General features: G+C 44.1%; 1 protein-coding gene and 1 long non-coding RNA gene across 2 annotated transcripts in view; one reads left to right on the forward strand and one right to left on the reverse strand.

Moving 5' to 3' along the window:
- Positions 1-16339, reverse strand: part of LOC126426830 (F-box/LRR-repeat protein 14-like) — a 624998-nt gene that overhangs the window by 155162 nt on the left and 453497 nt on the right. The window lies entirely within an intron of this gene.
- The window catches only part of LOC126426839 (uncharacterized), a 32005-nt gene continuing 31344 nt past the window's right edge, over positions 15679-16339 (forward strand). Inside the window, exon 1 of the long non-coding RNA XR_007576441.1 lies at positions 15679-15741. This is a non-coding gene — a long non-coding RNA (uncharacterized LOC126426839). The remainder of the gene's footprint in view (positions 15742-16339) is intronic.

The raw sequence follows: 16339 nt of genomic DNA on the forward strand, positions 1-16339 counted from the left end.
CATGAAGATGATGTGCTGCAGACACGAAATTTAACCGACAGGAAGAAGATGCTGTGATATGCAAATGATTAGCTTTTCAGAGCATTCACACAAGGTTGGCGCTGGTGGCGACACCTACAACATGCTGACATGAGGAAAGTTTCCAACCGATTTCTCACACACAAACAGCAGTTGACCGGCGTTGCCTGGTAAAACGTTGCTGTGATGCCTCGTGTAAGGAGGAGAAATGCATACCATCACGTTTCCGACTTCGATAAAGGTCGGATTGTAGCCTATCGCGATTGTGGTTTATTGTATTGTGACATTGCTGCTCACGTTGGTCGAGATCCCATGACTGTTAGCAGAATATGGAATCGGTGGGTTCAGGAGGGTAATACAGAATGCCGTATCACTAGCAGTCGAGATGACAGGCATCTTATCTGCATGGCTGTAACGGATCGTGCAGCCACGTCTTGATCCCTGAGCCAACAGATGGGGACATTTGCGAGACAATAACCATCTGCACAAACAGTTTGATGACATTTGCAGTGGCATGGACTATCAGCTCCGAGACCGTGGCTGTGGGTTACCCTTGACGCTGCATCACAGACAGGAGCGCCTGCAATGGTGTACTCGACGACGAACCTGGGTGCACAAATGGCAAAACGTCATTTTTTCGGATGAATCCAGGTTCTGTTTACAGCATCGTGATGGTCGCATCCGTGTTTGGCAACATCGCGGTGAACGCGCATTGAAAGCGTGTATTCGTCATCCCCATACTGGTGTATCACCCGGCGTGATGGTATGGTGGGGTGCCATTGGTTACACATCTCGGTCACCTCTTATTAGCATTGACGGCACTTTGAACAGTGGACGTTACATTTCAGATGTGTTACGACCCATGGCTCTACCCTTCATTCGATCCCTGCAAGACCCTACATTTCAGCAGGATAATGCACGACCACATGTTGCAGGTCCTGTACGGGCCTTTCTGGATACAGAAAATGTTTGACTGCTGCCCTGGCCAGCACATTCTCGAGATCTCTCACCAATTGAAAACGTCTCGTCAATGATGGCCAAGCTACTGGCTCCTCACAATATGCCAGTCACTACTCTTGATGAGCTGTGGTATTGTGTTGAAGCTGAATGGGCAGCTGTACCTGTACACGCCATACAAGCTCTGTTTGACTCAATGCCCAGGCGTATCAAGGCCATTATTACGGCCAGAGATGGTTGTTCTGGGTACTGATTTCTCAGGATCTATGCACCCGAATTGCGTGAAAATGTAATCACATGTCAGTTCTAGTACAATATATATGTCCAATGAATACCCGTTTATCAATTGCATTTCTTCTTTGTGTAGCAATTTTAATGGCCAGTAGTGTATTTGGAGTGGTTATGCAGAAATGCATGTCTTTTGCACATCCAAGAATGTAGTGCACATCCTGCCAATTTGCCTTTTGTTGTCAGCTGTCCTCACAGGTTTGCAATTTTAATGACTAGCAGTAAATAATTCAGTCATTTTATAGCAGTTTTATGATCAAAACTGCTTGATGCAATGGGTGATTATGACTGAATACAGTACCATTCAGAATAGGATGAGACCATAGGAGTACTACAGTTGTCCTTTAGAGCAGTCAGTGAAAGAGAGAGCAGCTTATTCTTGTACTGTTGTAACAAATCATTTGCTGCATATGCCTGCATGTTAGTCCTGTTTCATACTGTGGTCACCGCAACCAGTTTCCAGCTGAAGGAGAAAGCAGGTGTTCGTCTGGCCTGAAGATGATCATCTGGTCTTACTTTAGTCCTTCTGAATGGGTGGTGGTCAGAGCCACCTAGCCTGATTTCAAATTGAGTGATTTTCCTACGATGATTGTTTTTCCCTACGTCCATTCCAGAGAAAATGACAGGAAGCAGCACCCTACAGAAGTGCTGTAAGTAGGAGCAGGGTACAACCAATAATAAAATGCCTAGATTATGCTTCTCTTTATGATTGGCTGGAAGACCTAAGTGTTAAACAACTTCGTGGAGCAGTTTCGAGTCCACAAAATGAGGGTGTTGGCCGGCAGTCCTCATGGGACTGAGATAGAGGGCTGTGGACCCACTGGGTTGGAGTTTATGTTGTCAGGCATTTATCGTTTCAGATGTCTGGAGATATTTTATATGCATAAATGACCTAATGGATAGGCCAAGCAGCAATTTACAGCTCTTTGCTGATGATGCCATGGTGTGCAGTAAAGAGTCATCATTGAGTGACTGTATGAGGCTATAGGATGCTTTAGGCAGAATTTCTAGTAGGTGTGATGAATGGCAGCCTGCTGTAAAAGTAGAAAAATGTAAGTTAATGCGCATCAGTAGGAAAAACAACACTGCAACATTTAAATGCAGCAATAGTAGTTTGCTGCTTGATACAGCCACATCAAATAAATACCTAGGTGTAATGTTACTTTCTAACATGAAATGGAAAGAGCAAGCCAGGTTATTAACAGGAAAGGTGAATGGTCAACTTTATTTTATTGAAGAATTTCATGAAAGTGTAGCTTATTTATAAAGGAGACAGCATATAGAACACTAGTGCTATCCACTCTTCAATATTACTCAAGAGTTTGAGAACCTCATCAGGTACGATTAACAAAAGATACTGAAGCAATGCAGACGCATGATGCTAGATTTGTCAGTGGTAGGTTTTATCAGCAGCAAGAATTACACAGATGCTTCGTGAACTCAAATGGGAATCGTTGGAGGAAAGACGACATTCTTTTCTCGAAGCACTATTAAAAAATTTTAAGCACTGACAACTGGGGCCGACTGTAGAATGGCCCTACTGCTGCCGACGTACATTTCGCGTACAGACCTCAAAGATAATATGAGAGAATTAAGGACTTGTATGAGGGCTTATAGACAGTCATTTTTCTCTTGCTCTGTTTGCAAGTGGAACAGAAAAAATGACTAGTACCAGTATGTGGTACCTTCCACCATGCATCACATGGTGGGTTGTAGGGTAAATAGGTATAGATGTAGATTTTGGGATGCCTTCACGGTTCACGAGGCTGCTGTTTTGGTACAGAAAACCTACAGAGTATTCAAAAGTGTGTTCCCATGTGTGGCCCTGGAATTCTGCTTGGGCACTTGGCAGATTTTCTCATCGAATGTCGCGAATTGGTGGGCACGGACTGGTTTGATATAAAGAGATCTCAGAGCAAAGCGCAGAGTAATTAGCTGGCTGGAGATGATGTTGCAGCAGTGGTGTACCGTAAGTCTCTAGAAGAGCGTAGCATTCCAAAGGATTGGAAAAGGGCACAGGTCATCCCCGTTTTCAAGAAGGGACGTCGAACAGATGTGCAGAACTATAGACCCATATCTCTAATGTCGATCTGTTGTAGAATTTTGGAACACGTATTATGTTTGAGTATAATGACTTTTCTGGAGACTAGAAATCTACTCTGTAGGAATCAGCGTGGGTTTCAAAAAAGACGGATGTGTGAAACCCGGCTCCTGCTATTCGTCCATGAGACTCGGAGGGCCATAGATACGGGTTCCCAGGTAGATGCCGTGTTTCTTGACTTCCGCAACACGTTCGATACAGTTCCCCCAACAGTCGTTTAATGAAAAAGTAAGATCATATGGACTATCAAACCAATTGTGTGATTGGATTGAAGAGTTCCTAGATAACAGAACGCAGCATGTCATTCTCAATGGAGAGATGTCTTCCGAAGTAAGAGTGATTTCAGGTGAGCAGCAGGGGAGTGTCGTGGGACCGTTGCTATTCACAATATACATAAATGACCTTGTGGATGACATCGGAAGTTCACTGAGGCTTTTTGCGGATGACACCTGTAGTATATCGAGAGGTTGTAACAGTGGAAAATTGTACTGAAATGCTGGAGGATCTGCAACGAATTGACGCATGGTGCAGGGAATGGCAATTGAATCTCAGTGTAGACAAGTGTAATGTGCTGCAAATACATAGAAAGAAAGATCCTTTATCATTTAGCTACAATATAGCAGGTTAGCAACTGGAACCAGTTAATTCCATAAATTATCTGGGAGTAGGCATTAGTAGTGATTTAAAATGGAATAACCATATAAAATTAATCGTCGGTAAAGCAGATGCCAGACTGAGATTCATTGGAAGAATCCTAAGGAAATGCAATCTGAAAACACAGGAAGTAGGTTACAGTACATTTGTTCGCCCACTGCTTGAATACTGCTCACCGATGTGGGATCTGTACCAGATAGGGTTGATAGAAGAGATAGAGAAGATCCAACGGAGAGCAGCGCACTTCGTTACAGGATCATTTAGTAATTGCGAAAGCGTTACAGAGATGATAGATAAACTCCAGTGGAAGACTGCAGGAGAAATGCTCAGCAACTCGGTACAAGCTTTTGTTGAAGTTTCGAGAACATACCTTCACTGAGGAGTCAAGCAGTATATTGCACTCTCCTATGTATAAATCGCGAAGAGACCATGAGGATAAAATCAGAAAGATTAGAGCCCACACAGAGGTGTACCGATAATCTTTCTTTCCACGAACAATACCGAGACTGGAGTAGAAGGGAGAACTGATAGAGGTACTCAAAGTACCCTCCGCCACACACCGTCAGGTAGCTTGCGGAGTATGGATGTAGATGCAGATGTAGATGTAGATGGGCTTACCTAGCATTACTCATGCCATTTCTTTCTGTGCAAATTTGAGTCTAGTGTTTGCGTGTGTCTTTTTCCCTACTGACATTAAGCTGTATTTCTGTATTGTTACCATGGAAACTATCACGGAGGATTGCTTGGAGCTAGTTGGAGGCTGTGATGTACGAGGGTGGTTTGAAAAGTTCTTGGAATCAACACGAGAGGTCAGCACTAGCGCAATGAGTTGTTCACGTGATATTCATTGGACTATTGCCTGTAAACACGTGCCACATCAATGCTCTTGGAAGAGAGCTGTGGTGGTTACGTGGCTCTGTTGTTGTTCCCGCGTAGAGATTAGCGAAGATGGGGGGGGGGGGGGGGGGAATCGAGATTCGAGCAGTGATTAATTACTTCGTAAAGAAAGCTATGAAAGCAGAGGACCTTCATGCCGATTTCCAGAATACACTGGGAACTCTGCTCCTTCATATTCAACTGTTGCCAAGTGGACAAATGAATTTAAATTTGGTCAGGAGAGCTTAGATGATGAGCCACACAGTGGTTGGCTGAGATGTGTCACTACTCCAGAAATCATTGCAAAAGTGCACAAAATGGTCACAGACGATCGCCAATTCAAAGTGTGTGAAATTGCTCATGCTCGCCAGATGTCATATTAAAGGGTATATTAAATTTTAACTGAAGAATTAGAAATGAATAAATTATCTGCAAGATGGGTGCCACGACTTGACGGTGGACCAAAAACGCCTGAGAATGGACGTATCGGAACAACGTTTGGCCTGTTTTAGGAGAAACGAACAAGATTTTCTTGTGCCAGTTTGTGACCACAGATGAAACTTGGATGCACTACTATACTCGAAAGACAAAACAACAGTCAAAGCAGTGGAAACATGCTGATTCTCCGCCACCAAAGAAAGCAAAGACAATTCCTTCAGTGGGAAAGATCATGGCATCAATGTTCTGGGGTGCAAAGGGGATTCTGTTTGTAGATTATCTCCCCACTGGGCAAAAAATTACCAGAGAATCCTACGCTAACCTCCTGGACATATTGAAACAAAAGATACATGAAAAAAGGCCAGGTTTAGCAAGGAAGAAAATCATATTCCATCAAGACAATGTGCGCCCGCACACACATTCACCTGATATGGTTCCATCAGACTTCCATCTCTTCCCAAAACAGAAAATTTTTCTTTGTGGACGAAGATTCACTTAAAACAAAGAATTGATAGCCGGAGTTGACAACTACTGTGCAAGCCTGAGGAAACTCATTTTTGAGATGGGATCAAGGCACTAGAACATTGTTGGACCAAGTGCACTAATCTACAAGGAGGCTATATTGAAAAATGAAACAAAAGTTTCAGTGATGTAAGTACATTTTTTCTGTTCCGTTGCGAGAACTTTTTAAATTACCCTCTTAACAGCCAATACAAAGTAGTGATTGAACACTAAGATTCCCTGCTAGTAAACCACCAGATACTGGGGGCATTTTTTCATACTTACATCATTTTATTCCACTATGCTGGGTTGTACTTAAATGTATTCCGTACATGTCATACTTAGTTTGAGTCAATTTCAGTTTTTATATTATATTACATATCGTTATTAGTCACTTGTAAATAGAAAACACACACGATTTTAATAGTTTTTAACTAAGCCTTTAGGAACAATAAGAAACAGAAGGGGGAAAATCATGTATCCACACATGTAAATAATATTGTATAATCCCTGTAAAATGTTACAATTGAATTTGAATTGGGTTGTATATAAATTATTATTATCAACAAGAAAACTGTACTGGTAAATTTACAAGCCTTTATGTAATTCATTATTTATTTATGAAACAATGGAAAATCCAGGATGGAATGTAACATCTTATCCACATTCCTCCAGAACCTCAAAAGCTTCTCCCCATTTGATTCACCTGGACCTACTCTGTCCAGCAAACCACCTTTCTAGATGTTGACCTCCACCTCAAAGATGGCTACATTCATACCAAGAAGTCGTTTCCATACAGCCTAGGGCGGTGTATTTTCGACAAAGGCCTTGTTGGCTGAAAGCTTATATTGTGACAGTCTTTTTGTTGTACCTATCTGCGACTCAGTATTTCCACTATATGGTAAGTAGCAATTTTCCATTATTATTTATTGATGGATATTTACAAAAAGTTGTACTTTCAAACAGTAAGACTGAAATTAAGTAACACAGATGCAACAGAAAAAGTCTGTAATGCTTTGTAAATCAATAGTTCTGAATTAACTTGAAAAGTTAACAATGATGCATGCTCTGGTGTTATTAAGAACATTATGAGAAGTTCACACACATGTAACTGAAGTCTCAGTTTTGGACTGATTATGTTTTGAGACCAATGCTTTGATAGAATGTTACAAAAATATATAAGATGTAATAAAATTTTGAAGTAATATGAAAAAGAATTGAATTTACATCTTCATTGGTGCAAGAAGTGTTGAGGATCCAAATCATTCCTTGACAGCTATTAAAAGCAAGCAGTATCTTTTTTTGTGTTTTTAAATGGGCCAGTCTGTGAGTAAGTAAAAGCACTACTCTAGCAGGGGCTTTATTATAGCCATAAAGTGCTCAAGTTTGAAATTCATATCCTAAAAAAATGTGCTTAGCGCAAGAGCTGGCCTGTTTTAAGGTGCTGTCAGAACTGTCAGTGGCATATGCATTCAAATCCAGTGATCAGATCGCAATGTTTCCCAAGAGCAGGTATATAGCAAAGGGACTTTTAATTAATGACTCTGGCATTGTGAGAAGTTCAAACATCAGTCAACAGGTGGCACTGCGATGCAGACTTGTAGAAGAGAATGTCGACTACAAAATACGCTATGCTCAGTATCTTAAAAAACTTTCAGGATGTGTATATCAACTGTAAATTAGATTGTCCACTAGGAATATACCAAAACAGTTAATTACCATGGCACACATCAAACAATTTTGAAACTCGCCATTTGTCACAAAAATGTACGCACAACGGTATTTGTGTCAGCTCATTTCAACATCCATCAAGATAAGACAAATTACATCTTTCTCTGCACTTTTGATTTATTTTAAGACAACTGAAAAATTAGGGATAAGACTGCTCAAGTGAGCACCTAATTAATAGCAAAGGATACCCCACAAGAAAAACAAAGATGAGAATGCTACATAAAACCACAAAAGTAAATAGAAAGATTTATGTATGTTTGCAGGTGGGGTATTCAGCTGCCCAATAATTGTTAAAATTCATGGTGAAATCTTCAGCTGCCATTTATTTTGCATAATTCGCTACTACACTCCTGGAAATGGAAAAAAGAACACATTGACACCGGTGTGTCAGACCCACCATACTTCCTCCGGACACTGCGAGAGGGCTGTACAAGCAATGATCACACGCACGGCACAGCGGACACACCAGGAACTGCGGTGTTGGCCGTCGAATGGCGTCGACATTTGTGCACCGCCGCCGTCAGTGTCAGCCAGTTTGCCGTGGCATACGGAGCTCCATCGCAGTCTTTAACACTGGTAGCATGCCGTGACAGCGTGGACGTGAACCGTATGTGCAGTTGACGGACTTTGAGCGAGGGCATATAGTGGGCATGCGGGGGGCCGGGTGGACGTACCGCCGAATTGCTCAACACGTGGGGGCGTGAGGTCTCCACAGTACATCGATGTTGTCGCCAGTGGTCGGCGGAAGGTGCACGTGCCCGTCGACCTGGGACCGGACCGCAACGACGCACGGATGCACGTCAAGACCGTAGGATCCTACGCAGTGCCGTAGGGCACCGCACCGCCACTTCCCAGCAAATTAGGGACACTGTTGCTCCTGGGGTATCGGCGAGGACCATTCGCAACCGTCTCCACGAAGCTGGGCTACGGTCCCGCACACCGTTAGGCCGTCTTCCGCTCACGCCCCAACATCGTGCAGCCCGCCTCCAGTGGTGTCACGACAGGCGTGAATGGAGGGGTGAATGGAGACGTGTCGTCTTCAGCGATGAGAGTCGCTTCTGCCTTGGTGCCAATGATGGTCGTATGCGTGTTTGGCGCCGTGCAGGTGAGCGCCACAATCAGGACTGCATACGACCGAGGCACACAGGGCCAACACCCGGCATATGCATTCAAGTCCAGTGATCAGATCGCAATGTTTGCGTATGTCGTATTTTTATGTGCCGTCGCGGGACAGACATTCTACCATTATTTAGCGTGGCATTTGATGAACATTATCATCAAATTATTGCGAGCATTCATTTAAACATTTAATTTGGACAGTTATAGTTGCATCAGCGCATTAGACTCTGAACTGCTCTGTTAGTCAGGTTGTGTGGATCCTTTTTTTTTCATCTGTGACTTTCAGAATATAACGAAGTTCTTTTTTTCACGGTCGTTTTTGATTATGAATCCCAGACAATCTCCTAATTCCTCAGAGCTATAAGCTGTAGCTATAAGTATATTTCTCAGATGAAGTGGGCGCTAGGAATTCTAATTACAGGCTTCACATTTTGCTAATCACTTTCTGGTTGCCAAAATTGTAGTTAGAGAGCCAGTGTTGAGAACGGCAAAACAACAGCACAAATAATAGGAACATTTAAATAACAATAATTCTACCAGCCGCCCCACATATGGTTAGACGGCAGGGAAATGCATCTTTTCTACATAACATTCTAAATATAATTAACAATTAAATTTCAACCAGCCGCACCACAGCACCTACTCCCACAACCAGGCCCACTTTACCTTCGACCACCTTGACACCCTCATTTAAGCCCCTCTCTCTCCTTCCCGCATCCTTCCACCTCCAACCTCCTGGCACGTCAACAGGATCGTCTCCTCTACCTCAATATTCGTTCCCTCCTTGCAAACAAATACTTCTTCATGCATATCCTCTCCGAACACCAGGTTGACTCCTCACTCTTAATGAAACCTTCCCTCAACGCCACCATGTTGTCCGCACCTCTCCCTATCTCCTTCACTGCACTGACCATCCCCTTCACCTAGCCCGAGGTGGGGTTGCTATAGGCCACCTCCAGCATATCCCTGTCTGGCCACAACCCCTCCTCAATGACCCGACCGAACACCCTCTCCTCAGCCTATTTTTTCCCTCCCTCACCATCACCTGTGCCACTATCTATATCCGCCCTGCAGCTCCTCTCCCCTTCGATTTCGTTTCCCATGTTGACTGTACCTTCTCCACCTATGTGATCGCCGCTGACCTCCACATCCACAGCCGTGACGCTGCCACCCTTCGGTGGTGGCATCAGTTCCTTGCCACCAACCATAGTGACCTTGTCCCTCTCCCACAGCACACCCATCCTGAAAATAATGCCACCCCCGATGTTATCGTCACTTCCCCCAACCTCCTTGGTCGCATCGCCATTGACGTCCTCGATCCCGTTGGGAGTGACCATCTCGCTGAACTTCTCACCTTCTCCTCTACCCGTACCACTGCTGCAGCCACCCACCCAGCTGCCCATCCTAAGTCTGTCCATGACTACCGCTGTGCCTACTGGGATGCCTACAGGGAATCCATTGCCTTACAGGTCGAAAGCCACCCCCTCACATTTCACCACCCTGCTGACAATACCCATACCTCTTCCTTCCTTCAGAAGACCATCACTGACGCTGTGGAGGCTCATATGCCTACCAAACTCATCCACCCTCACCGCCCTACGCTTCCTCCACAGGCCTTCCTTCTTCTGCGTGAATCCCGCAGGCTCTACCGCTCCTTCCTCCGTACTCATGCCCGGGATACTCTCACCCACCACTGGCAATAACAGCGACACATCCGGAACATCCTTACAGCGAAGAAACGCTGGAACTGGCGCCAGACATACACATGCCTCAACTCCACCCACCCTGTCAACTCCTCCAGGTACTGGTCAGCCTTCCACTGCCTTACTGATAGCCATCCCACCCCTCATTACCCCATCCTCCATGACGATCGACCCTTTCCTGATAACCTCAGTAAGGCTAACCATTTTGCTTCACACCTATCAGAGGTCTTCTCCATTCCTGACGATCCTCATTTTGATTACTCCCTCTTCCCCACCATCCTTGGCTGTACTGACACCTCTGTCCCCCGCTAGCTGCTAGCTTCCTGTACATGGATCGGTTACCCCCCTCAGACATCAACACTACCACCACCACACAAGACATCACACTCATCCTCTGCTCCAAACACAACACCGCCCCTGGTCATGATGGAGTCACCTACCACCACCTCAAGGAATCCCCCCCATCCTTCCTGTCTGTCCTTGCTACCCTGTACGCAAGATTTACCAGAGCAACCATTCAAACAAGCACTATATGACTTGTTAGTTGCCCACCCATTCTACGAAATAAAGGATTTCATCAATTGTAATATTATCCAACCGATAACTCATTTGCAACAGAAATTATACAGTAATATAAGGATGACTTTGTAGGATTTCACCAATCGTAATATTACACTGTCATAACAAACCTATTGTTCTTTTGCAACATGAATTATATTGTATTATATGTATGACCTTGTCAGTTGTAATATTATACTGTAATAACAAATCTATTGCTCTTTTGAAACAGGAGTTATATTGTGTTATATGTATGACTTTGTAGGATTTCATCAATTGTAATATTATTTGGTAATAACAAACCTATTGCTCCATGCAACATGAATTATTTTGTGTTACATGTATGACTTTGTCTATTGCCATAATGGCCTAAAAACAATAAAATTATTCTATTCTATTGTATTCCTTCATTACTCTGTTCTTACTGCAACTGACTATTAACAATGCACCATTTTCTGACCCAGTGCCGATGTTCTAACCATTTGGGTTTTACTGTCTGTTTGCCACTGAACTATCAAATATTTTAACAGATACAGCACAAGCTGTAGATGTTATTTTACTTTTTTCCGACGTAGTTATATGACCAGTAAACTATTTTTCAGCATCTGGTTGTGAATAACCACTTCAAGATACGAAACGCAGGTTACAAGTAGCACGGGCTTAACTCTCAAATCCCTACCAGCTTAATCACATTTACGACTCACCACTCTTCATATTCCACCTATAAGTTCGGTTAACCTACTGATTAACCAAACTTTTCCAAAAATTAGCATAATAATTCTTACTATTAGGAATGAATTTTGACACTTTTTTTTTTTTTTTTTTTTTTTTACTTTATTGTTATTTTAAAACCTGTACAATTCAGGTAGGCTGGCAGCGGCACACTACGCCGCTCTTCAGCCATAGCGTTTTACAAGAGTATAAAACATGGTGAATGACAAAGAACAAAGTGACGGGCAAAAGAGAGAGGTCACAGAGACATAAAAAACACGGAGTCGTTCACATGTGACGATAACAACACGGAAAACACGTCGGCACGGCGCACAAAACACTGATGAGTCCGACGGCACAAGTGAACGTAGGAGTGGGACGGCGGACACCAAAAACACTATACGACGTCACACACACGAGACACAAAAGGCGACGATCTCCGGCGCGCGAATGTTCACTATACGTGTACGAGTCCGGGGACCTGCCAAGAGAGGAGGAGGAGGAAGGGGAGTGGGAGAGCGAGAGGGGAGAGCAGAGATGCCACGGGCAGGGGAGATAGGGTGGAGGGAGGAAGGGGGAGAGGAAGCCCGGGGGAAGAGGGGGAAGGAAGGGGACAGGGAGACGGAAAAAGAAGGGAAGAGAAGAGAAGGGAGGGAGGGTGCCGAAAGGAAAGGACATGGGAAGTGGGGGGCGGGGCAGGGTCAAAGTTGATAGGAGGGGTAGATGGAGGGGACGAGGACATCATCAGGGAGAGGGAGCTGGCGGAAGCCACCTTGGGAGAGGGTATGGAGGGTGGAGAGATGGAGACCGGGTGGGACGTGAGAATACAGGCGCGGCAGCGGGCGGGGGTGGGAGAGGATCGGGGAAATGAGTGGGTGAGGAGGATCAAGTTTACGTGAGGTGTACAGGATACGTATCCTTTCAAGGAAAAGGAGGAGGTGGGGAAAGGGGATGAGATCATACAGGATCCGCGTGGGGGAGGGAGACGGATGCGATAGGCAAGGCGGAGAGCATGGCGTTCAAGGATTTGGAGGGATTTATAGAAGGTAGGGGGGGCGGAGATCCAGGCTGGATGGGCGTAACAAAGGATAGGGCGGATGAGGGATTTATAGGTGTGGAGGATTGTGGAGGGGTCCAGACCCCACGTGCGGCCGGAAAGGAGCTTGAGGAGACGGAGTCGGGAACGTGCCTTGGCTTGGATTGTCTGGAGATGGGGAGCCCAGGAGAGGCGACGGTCGAGGGTGACGCCAAGGTACTTAAGGGTGGGAGTGAGGGCGATAGGACGGCCATAGACGGTGAGATAGAAATCAAGGAGGCGGAAGGAAGGGGTGGTTTTGCCTACAATGATCGCCTGGGTTTTGGAGGGATTGACCTTGAGCAACCACTGGTTGCACCAAGCGGTGAACCGGTCAAGATGGGATTGGAGAAGGCGTTGGGAGCGTTGCAGGGTGGGGGCAAGGGCAAGGAAGGCGGTGTCATCGGCAAACTGGAGGAGGTGGACGGGGGGCGGCGGCGGCGGCATGTCCGCCGTGTACAAGAGGTACAGAAGGGGGGAGAGGACGGAGCCTTGGGGCACACCGGCGGAGGGGAAAAAGGTGTAGGAATCGGTGGTATGGATGGTGACATAGGAAGGACGGCGGGAGAGAAAGGAACCGATCAGACGGACGTAGTTAATGGGAAGGGCAAAGGTTTGGAGCTTGAAGAGGAGACCGGAATGCCAGATGCGGTCATAAGCGCGTTCGAGGTCAAGTGAGAGGAAGATGGCGGAGCGACGGGAATTAAGCTGTTCGGAAAGGAGATGAGTGAGGTGAAGGAGAAGATCGTCGGAAGAGAAGGATGGCCGAAAGCCACACTGGGTGACGGGAAGGAGGCGGTGCTGGCGGAGATGCTGGTGGATGCGGCGGGTGAGGATAGATTCTAGGACCTTGCTGAAGACCGAGGTAAGGCTGATGGGACGGTAGGAGGAGACGGCGGTTTGCCAGGTTTAAGGAACATGAGGATACGGGAGGTTTTCCACAGGTCGGGGTAGTAATCGGTGGACAGGACTACATTGTAGAGCTTGGCCAGGGTGGAGAGGAAAGAGACAGGAGCTTCACGAAGGTGACGGTAGGTGGCACGATCGTGACCAGGAGCGGTGTTGCGTTTTGTGCGGAGGGTAGCAATGAGATCCTGTGTAGTGATAGGGGCATTGAGTTCCGTGTGTGTAATGTTGTCCAAGTACTGGAAGCCAGGAGCGAGGGGAGGGGAAGAGGTGTCAGTTCGATCGCGGATATCCGGGAAGAGGGAGTAATCGAACTGGGGATCATCGGGGACGGAAAATACATCGGAGAGGTAGGAGGCAAAGTGATTGGCCTTACTAAGGGAGTCAGGGAAAGGGTGATCATCATGGAGAAGAGGATAATAGGGGGAGGGTTTAGTTCCGTGAATTTTGACACGTATCAAAAAATATATATAGAATCAACCATCATATACGTGAAGCGAGTAGGAGATATAAGCACTATAAATATTTCAGATCCACGTTCGTTTATAGCCACTCCATAAACGACCAAAATAGGTGTAGTTGTGATATGAGTCTTACTGCATTTACAGCAACAAAGATCTTAAAAATAGGAAACAAATTACGAACTGCATTTGGTCAACTTGACCGGCGTGACAAAACATTAGTTTCTCGGTGTGGCCAACAGATGGCAGCATAGCAGCGCCGTCTGAATTGTGTCAGCAGTACGAGAAAGCTTTGTTAAACGTTAACAGCACTAACTGTGGCATAATCATTTGCATACAGAAGTCGTCATGCTCTTCTCTCTTTGCTCTGTCCGTTCATTCATGTGATTTAACAGCGACAATTACATCAAAATAGATTTACAAACCAGCATTTGTAGACTAAAGGTAAGGTGACAATATTTCTGACAGCCGAAACTGACACCAATTTTAATACTTGCTTACATATTAAATATACATACGAGCTTTCACACTCTTGGCAGGTCCCCGGACGCGTACACGTTTAGTGAACTTTCGCGCGCCGGAGTCAACGCCTCGTGCTTCTGTGTGTGCCGTCGTTTTGTGCTTAAGTCGTTCAGTGTTATTCATTTTGTGCACCTACGTTCACGTTTGACAATTTTCGTCTCTGTATGTGTCCAAGTGTCTGAACAATTTTATCTTGGACTCTACAACAGTGAACGGCACCGTGTATTTTAAAACGTGATTTTCTCCGTTTTTATGTCCACCATCTTTTTGTCTCTCTAATTGTCTTCATTTGTATGTTGTTTGTGTTTCTCTGAGGCCAAAGAACGGCGTAGTATGCTGGTGCAGGCCTGCCTGACGCCAGTAAACAGGTTTCAAAATAACGACAAAGAAAAAAAAAACTTTCACAGTATTACATCGTACTCAATGACTTATGATGCAGTATATTCATAATATTACGTGGTACAAAATGACTTATGATACATACAAAAAAATAATAATAATTTTGTGACATATAATTAGCGTGGATTATACATCAGTGGTTCCTAATTATAGTTAATTTGTGTAACACTGATTTCTGTTGCTAGTTTTTTTATGATGTGTGAGATTTATCACTCACAGGATAAACTTTTGATCACTGTTTGTTAATGTAGCTAGCTACACTATAAAATTCTCCTTGCATCTGTAACTTTTTAGAGTTGTGGAGAACGTTTCCTCCGTTTTGAGGTCTTGTTATTCCCTTGGCATTGCTTGTGTTAACTTGTTACCAGAGTATTTGGGTCCTTTTTCAAAAATCTTAAGTCTATGTGGAATACACTGCAGTTGTTTTCTGTTCCTTGTGTTGTGTGTATGAACAGTCTCATTAGTCTCCAGTTTTGTGAGAGCATGTAAGGCACCCACAATGGTCTTGCATATATACAGTGATGGAAATGTTGGAATGTTTAGTTCTTTGAAACAACTTTTACACAATTCTTTTTGCTTCTTTTTGAATATAATTCGAATGGCTTGCTTCTGCAATGTGAATATTCTCTTCATCCCTGTGATAGTTCAGTTCCTCCATACTGTGATTCCATATCACACATATGGTTGAAAAAGTCCATGATAGGCAGTGCACAAGAGGTCTTGGTGAGTATACTGAATCAGTTGTTTCATTATAACTATCACTGATCTTAGCTTACTGGAAACAGTATTTATCTGCTGTTGCCAATGTAGCGCACTGTCTATTGTAATGCCCAAAAACTTAACTGAAGCTACTTCTTCCAGTCCTTTTTCATCTAAGAAAACATCCATATGTTCTTCTTTTTGTTTATTTTTGAAGACCATGTACATAGTTTTTTTTTTTTTTTTTTTTTTTTTTTTTTCTTTTTTTTTTTTTTTTTTTTTTTTTTTAAGATTAGTAGTTAAGTCATTTTCAGAGAGCCATTGTGACGTACTGCTGAATGATATGAATATATTTTGCTCAATTGCCTCCAAATTATTGGTAACATTGAGCACAGTCATATCATCTGCATAAAGTATTTTGATTTCAGTTTCACATGTTTGTATATTATTCACAAATAAATTGAAGAGAGCAGGTCCCATCACAGAACCTTGAGTTACAACATACATAATGCTTCTAACATCTGATCTTTATAAGTTATTAATGGTTACATATTGCCTCCTGTTTCTTAGATATGATGTTATCCAGTGTGCTGCATGTCTACGAATACCAGCATTCTCTAGT

This window comes from Schistocerca serialis, chromosome 11 (genome assembly GCF_023864345.2).
Source record: "Schistocerca serialis cubense isolate TAMUIC-IGC-003099 chromosome 11, iqSchSeri2.2, whole genome shotgun sequence".
Lineage (NCBI taxonomy): Eukaryota > Metazoa > Arthropoda > Insecta > Orthoptera > Acrididae > Schistocerca > Schistocerca serialis.